At 32.9% G+C, this 8,280-nt stretch overlaps 1 pseudogene; it reads left to right on the top strand.

Moving 5' to 3' along the window:
* The first annotated feature begins 5,619 nt into the window (after window positions 1-5,619).
* Window positions 5,620-6,817, top strand: LOC146923684 (uncharacterized; annotated as a pseudogene).
* Window positions 6,818-8,280: the final 1,463 nt, after the last annotated feature.

Raw genomic sequence — 8,280 nt, 5'->3', positions numbered from 1 at the left:
TGTAAAATGATTTATGTTTGAATATATTTAGATTAAAGTGAAATCGTTTGGGAGAGTCCGTCTTTGATTTTTGAGTGAAATAAATTTGGGCCAGATGTTACTTACCTCCTAGTCGAACTCTAGATAAACTTTAGATCATGACTCATTATCCTATAAATTAGAAGGTTGACATTAAAGAATTAACTGGGCCGTAACATTAATATATAAAACAAATAATTGCATGGCATGAGTTTGGCTTAGGAGCCAATTTCTTGATTTTATTTTATACTATTTTCATAATAATATAAAATATGTGCTCAACAAAGCTTTATAGGTTGGACAACTAGCTAGCATGCAGTGTCACGATGTTGGTGCAAAAAATTGGTATAGGAATAAAGAGTTGAGGGGGTGCACTTGCAGCCCCTGGCTGCAACGTAGCTCCGCTCCTGAGTCCACGGCGTGTGTACTCGGCTGAATCCCATCTGTATATTTTTTAAATTTTTCACTATTAACTGTCAAAAAAAAAAAGGTCACACCATGATTCGTTGAATTCAACAAATTAAATGATTCTTCGCACCGTATAACAAGACTCTTGAATCACTAAAAAAAAAAAAACAAGGCCCTTGAATAATAAATAAATGAATTGTTTTTTTATAGATGGACGAAATGATAAATATATCATAAACTCATACATGCCGTCCCTGTGAGCTTAGCTCAATTGGTAAGGACAATGCATAATATATGTAAGGTTCGAGGTTTGAACCCCGGCCACCACAAAAAACTCACACATGCAAAATTAAGGTGTCGGGGTTCAAACCTAGTCAAGGCGTTTGTCCTAACAATTTAGGTATTTTTTGTTAGTTGATTTAGGACTTATGAGACGATGACCAATTTTTTATTAGTTATTTTATATATTTAAAAAATTATAACAATTAAATATTATTTATCAAAAGCGTCGATAAAATAAAATGACATTATTTTCTAAAACAAGGCCGTTGTCCATCTATTTTTAAATCTGGATTCTTGGTTCCTTGGGTTTACGCTTTATTACTCACTCTGTCTCATAGTGAGTGACTCAATTTAACTATGTGCATTATTCGTATAATATACTTTGACTATATTTTTTGTTACTATAAAGACAAATGTTGGTATATAAGATATTGTCTGAATTATTTCATTGAATATATTAAAGACCAGTTTTATTTGTAACTTTCACTAATAGATAATTAAATATATTAAAGACTAAATATGTACATTGACACATAAACAACTAACTAAATCAGTCATTTTGGGTCGGATGAAGTATAATTTTAATCCTGATCTAGAATTTCAACCCAAAAATTTATAATATTTTGTCCCAATTTCATAACTCAAGAGAAAATGCAAAAAATATCGTTCTGTGACCATAAATTGCCACTTTTTGTTCCAAAAATCAACTTTATAGGGTAAAAAATTAGGTACGGTCAAAATTGCAATAATGCGAAAAGTTTTTTTTTTTAGGAAAATAATGTAAAAACTTTTTTTTTTTTGACAAGAATTATGTAAACACTTGAAAACCAAAAGTTTTAATTTTAACATTTTTTTTTGTCAAAAAAAATTAACATTTTTTTTGTTAGAAACCTAATGATTGTTTAAAGCTTTCCTAAAAAAGATTCTTTAGGGTGTGTGTGGCAGCGAGAAGAAAGTGAAAAGAGAGAAATAGGTGAGAGAGAGTATGAGAAGAGAGAAATATGTGAGAAATAGAGTAGATTTGATGAGTTGTTTGGTATAAGAGAAAGAAGAGAAAAATAGAAGAGAGAGAAGTATGTTTAATTTTAAAAAGACAAAAATATCCTTGCATTTAATTTTGATTGATTTTTTATTTTTGGTCAAGTTTATTTTGTCTTTTAATATAATTTAGTTATTATTTTAATTATTAATTTACATAATTAATTTTATTATTATTTTAATAAGTAAATTAATTAAAACATACCCCTTGATAATAGCATATACCTTCACATGTTAGCATTCAATCAAAGAAAAATAACGCATGAGCTTTGAAAAATAGGGGAGGACAGTTTTGGAATTAAACACGTCAAGAAACTTTCTTCTCATAAGTGAAGAGAAATAAAAAGTAGGTGGGACCCATGAAATATGATCGCTCTTCACTAACTCTCTGATGCTCCAAACTAGAGAAATGTCATCTCTCTTCAGACTTTCTCTCTTGGCAATCTCTCTCTCACGTATCTCTTTCGTTCCAAACACAGTGTTAAAGCCGTCAGTGTCATATACGTTTTTTTATTATTATTTTTAAATGGAAATCTAAGCATTTTAAAATTTTATTATGATTTTCAATTGTGTGTGAGAATGAAATTTATCTTACATGATTCGAGTATGAATATGATGCAGGGGGGTGTATCCCGATTTATGGCAAATCTTAAATAGAAATATTTTTCTTTTGACAGGAAATAGAAATTTATTTCTCCTCCTTAAGAAAAAATAGAATCAATGTGGTTATACGCGTATTTTTAACAATTTTTTTTTTTTACCAAAACTTTTTATACTTTTTTGATTGAATGTGGATCCGGTCAAAAAAGAAAGAATTGATATTGTTAAATGGAAATTTTAAATTTAAAGTAATTTTATGAAATTATTGAATGAATTTAATTAATCCTCTATACATACAAATGCAAATGTTCAAAATGCATAATCCAAGTGGCAATCCAAAATTCTTTATACATGCAAATGCCACGTGTCCTATTTTATGGAAGCAAATTTCAGAGGAAAGTTTTTGGTTCTACAAATCACATGAAACCATAGACTGTGCCTATTAATTAACATCAAAATAGAATGAAATTTCTTGTGATTTGAAACAGTTGACTATGATTCTAAGGGTGTGTTTGTTTCAGGTTTATCAAATTTATTTCTAGGAATAACATTCCTTAGAATATAAAGATGGGAATTTTATTCCAAGGTATTTAGGAAAAATATGTTTGGTTAACTTTATAATATTCCTAGGGGTGCGTTTATTTCAAGTTATCTTCGTAGATTCCCGGGAATAAAACGATAGGAATACACATGCCTATGTTTGTTACAAGTTTACTAAATTTTATTCCCAGGAATAAAACGTTCCTAGGAATAGAAAAATTTTCCCAAAGAAAAGGGTGGGAATAAAGTTCCCATGGAGATGGGAATAGATTCATGAGTAATTTCCTATTATAATTCCTATTTTTATGGTTCCCAGGAATATTATAATGTTAAACAAACATCTTTTTTCTAAATACCTTGGAATAATATTCTCATCTTTATGTTCCAAGGAATATTATTCCTAGGAATAAATTTGGTAAACTTGAAACAAACACACCCCTGGGAACCATAAAAATAGGGATTATAATAGGTAACTATTTATAAATTTATTCCCATCTCCATGGGAACTTTATTCCCACCCTTTTCCTTGGGAAATTTTTTCTATTCCCAGGAACGTTTTATACCCGGGAATGAAATTTAGTAAACTTGTAACAAACATAGGCATATATATTCCTATCATTTTATTCCCGGGAATCAACAAATATAACTTGAAACAAACACACCCTAAGAATTTTTTAAGAATTTTTTATGTGTCTTGAAACCGTGTAAAGGCTACAATAAAATATCATTAAATGCATTTTAATTTTAACGAAAATATGCTGCTTGCCTTTCCTTCAAAAAAAAAAAAAAATTGCTTGCCACTTGTGAAAAATATCATTGAATTATCTCAATAATGCTTTACCATTCCCAAAATCATTTTGTGCCACTCAATTATTCTTATCAAATTTCTTTCTTTTCTAAATGGCTCCCAATTATGACTCTCTTATTAATATTAACGACAATAAGAGTAAATTGTGCTTTTTTGCAAGAATCGTTAGACTATGGTCATCTACCGATTCAAACAACTCTGAAAAACAAACGACAATCCATTTGATTTTAATGGATAATTATGTGCGTTTTTTAGATTTTATATTATGATAAGCTTTCGTAATTTATAAAAGATTAATATGTTATATGACTATTTTTTAAAATTATTTCGCATGCAGGGTCACAAGATACATGCAATGGTTGGTAGTGAACTTTTTAACAAGTTCGAAATTTCTTTTTAGTCAGTATCAATGAAATACAAGAAGTCATGACAACATCACATAGATTTTGTATCAACTTTACATATAAGACTAAGATCGGACCTATTAATCATGGAATTATGCCTTATTATTCCTATATTTTGTTACCCATCCTTCAGTTTTTCTTTCAAATAGTTACAACTCTGAAGTTATGGTTGGTGAATTTCGATTAAGTTCAGTTTTACCCATCCTTCAGTTTTACCCATCCCTCTCTTATATAACTTCCAAGAACCCTTATAAATGATGTCTTAAGGGTTTGGGTGGAGCATCCAACGTTTCCTTCATTTCTAATCGATGTAGGACATGATCACTCACACTTGAAACCCAACAAGTTTCACGTCGATGGCTGTTATGTGTGACTTTAAACTGTATATATTAATCACAAGAAACTTACTACACATATGACAAGAAATAACGAGGAAATTTGAAACCCAACAAGTTTCACGTCGATGGCTGTTATGTGTGACTTTAAACTGTATATATTAATCACAAGAAACTTGCTACACATATGACAAGAAATAACGAGGAAATTGTCGAAGATAGGACACATATTGAAAATGATTTAATTAATGTTTACTACTCCCTCCGTCCTTTAATGTAGGCACCCATTGCCTTTTTCACATTTCTTAAGAAAAGTTGTTACTGTACTTTATGTGTCTGTTTTGTGTATTAATATTACCAAATTGTCCTTTGTTTGTATGTGTATTAAATTTAACTTTTCATATTTCAAGACAAGTTAATAGTATGACTTAATACATCATTTGGTCCCTTAAGTTATTTTTCATTTTCATTTTGGTCCCCTAACTATAAAGTGTCTCAATTTGGTCCCATAAATCTTCTACCGTTACCTTTTTTGGTCCTCTCCGTTAGTTTTTTAATGTCTAACATTTCTGATATATATGATTCCAACCATTCGATTGCAGGTCCATTATATACTATAGTGAACCATCACCACATAATTTTTTTCCCTCTCTTCATCTTTTTCCTTCCACCACTTCTTCATATTCATACAAAATTCATCAACGTTCATACTACCAGAAAAAAAATACTCATTTTTTTTTAGAAAGAAAAGAATATAATATATAGGCTTTGTTAAAGGCATGCAAATCTCTGATATTTCTAGGATACTAGTGTTAGTTAATCACTAACAAAACACAAGCAAAAATGAGCGGAACTAAACAAAGTAGTAAAAGATTAAAGTAAATTAATAATCCTAATTAACAATAAATACATCAAACAGAAACTAATTAAGTAATTTCAACAACTTAGATTCTCTTCTTCCCTCCTTTGATCTTCTACAATCTTTTCCACAAGATCTGCCATATCATGCCAAAAAGCTTCATTCTCCTTCCATTCTCGTTGTACCCACCAGAAACTTCTAGAAGCTTTTTAGAAATTTCACCTTCAGAAGAGAATTTGAAATTGAAAGTGTGGATTTGAAAGGGGTTGCCACCTGCTGGAAACATATTGAAGGATTTGGGGGAAAAGATTTTATTGGAATTAATTGATAGAATATGTGTTACTTAGTCATGTAATTTTATTATTAAAAGAATATTAATAGGTATTCATTTGTATTAATTAGTCATTCATTTTGTATTCATTTTCTATTCATTAGTCATTAAGAGAATGATAGCAAATTGATGTATATAATGTACTCATATTATCAATGAAAAGCATTCAGCTATTTTCCTATATGGTATCAGCTGGGTTTTAGATCCTCTCCTACTTCTCCTAGCCACCCATCACCACCTCTTATTCTCTATACTTCCGCTATCAACCGCCATCCATGGCTACCTCCAGAACAGTTGAATCAACCCCTCTCTCAACAAATTCCTCTCCTGTGACAGGCACATCTGTCTCAACGGGACCATCAAAAATTCCCTCGGCCTTCACCATCAACAACGTGAAGTCTATCATTCCTGTAACCTTGGACAACGATTCAAGCCTCTACCTTTCATCGTCTGCCCTCTTCATGGTTCAAGCACGTGTTCATAATGTGCTTGATCACATCATCCCCCCAACCGATGTGAAGGCTATGCAGATCGCCGCTGATGTCAAAACCAATGATCCTAATCTTTAGAGCAGGCTCGATGCGGTCGTCCTTCAATGGATGTACGCCACTGTATCACCAGACATTCTCAACTCTGTTCTTGTGATCAATGACTCAGCTGAAGAATGTTGGAAACAAATTGCTTCGTTGTTTCACGACAACAAACATTCGAGGGCTGTCCACCCTGAAAACCAATTCACCAACACCAATCTTGAAGACTTCCCATCCGCCAAAGCCTATTGCACTCGCTGAAGCTTTTAGCCAATCAGCTAACAAATGTTGATTCTCCTGTCACTAACACCCGATTGGTCCTAAAAATGATCTCCGGGCTCACAGACTCGTATGCCGGTTTTGTTACTTATATTCAACAACATGACCCACTACCTACTTTCGCAATCGCGAGATCGCGATTGGAACTCGAGGAGTCCACTATGATTCAACGAGTTGCTCGTGAATCCGGCTCATCACCAGGAGCTTTTGTTGCCAAAACACAAACCTCTCTTGATGAAACGGTTACCCAACCCTCCTCCCCAGGTAACCAGAATCAGTATCCTCGATACAACAACAACAACCCACGCAACAACCGTGGAAAGAAAAATCAGGAAAACTCTGCTGCCCGAAACTCTGGCAGAGGTGGTCAGAATGGTACTGGTAATTCTGGCGGTGGCAGAGGTCAATTTTTCTCCGGGAATGGTGGTCGTGGTCAAAACCCATCTTGGCAACAATTCAACCCATGGCAACAGTGGACTCCATGGAACATGCCTCGATGCCCTTATCCTTCATATAATTGGGCAAGGCCCAATGTTGCAAACAACACTCAGCAACCAGGCGTTCTTGGCTCAAGACCTCAACAAGCTGCCTTCACCGCCGCGGCACCCCCCAGTCCAACAGACATAGAACAGGCGATGCACACTCTGAGTATGGCTCAACCCGATCCGTCTTGGTACATGGACACTGGAGCAACATCTCATATGACATCCACCAATGGTAATATCTCGTCTTATTTTAATTTGAGAAAAATTAATGGTATAATTGTTGGCAATGGTCATTCTATTCCTATTCGTGACTTTGGTAGTGCTAAATTACCCCTCCCTCATCCACCATTAGTATTAGACCATGTTCTACATGCTCCTAAATTAATCAAAAACCTTATTTCTGTTCGTAAATTCACTACAGATAACCATGTTTCTGTTGAATTTGACCCGTTTGGTTTTTCTGTGAAGGATTTTCAGACGGGGATGCCTATAATGAGATGTGAGAGTCAAGGCGAGCTATATCCTATCACCACCACCGATAAAGTTGTGTCTCCTGTTTCCTTTGCAGCATTGTCTTCTTCCATTTGGCATGATCGATTAGGTCATCCGGGAGCCCCTGTTCTAGACTCCCTTAGGAAAAATAAATTAATCAAATGTAATAAAATTCCGCATTTGAATTCATCTTTTTGTCATTCTTGTCCTCTTGGTAAACATGTTAAATTGCCATTTATTAATTCTCATAATTCTACAAATATGCCATTTGATATTTTGCATAGTGATGTATGTGGACTTCTCCCGTTATGAGCTCTTTGGGTCACAAATATTATGTTTTTTTTCTGGATGATTACTCAAATTTTTTATGGACATTTCTGATTTCAAACAAATCTCAAGTCTATTCAACATTTCAAAAATTAAGAGCATATATCAAAACTCAATTTCAACGGGAAATCAAATACATTCAGTGTGACAATGGTGGAGAATATATAAATGGTAAATTTCAAAAACTTTGTGAAGCAAAAGGAATTTCTTTTCGCTTATCGTGTCCTCATACGTCACCACAAAATGGTAAAGCTGAGAGAAAAATCCGATCTATTAATAATATCATTAGAACATTATTAATACATGCTTTAATTAATTTACTATCGTTAACAAGACCCTTTAATTAAATATATAAAATGCTTCTTTTTACGATTTTATAGACCGACGAAAGACAAGAATACATCTAATAATCCCTAAAAAAATAATATATCTAATAATAAAAGTTGTTACAAGGGTAATATTGAGATTTTAAATTAATATAAGGATAATTTTTGGAATGCAATAAAATTTTAAAGATATCATCTCTCGTCTCTCCTCCTAAAAA

This window comes from Medicago sativa, chromosome 5 (assembly GCF_051527215.1).
Source record: "Medicago sativa cultivar Bolivia chromosome 5, Bolivia_mono, whole genome shotgun sequence".
Taxonomy (NCBI): Eukaryota; Viridiplantae; Streptophyta; class Magnoliopsida; order Fabales; family Fabaceae; genus Medicago; species Medicago sativa.
This window is presented reverse-complemented; position numbering and strand designations above follow the sequence as displayed.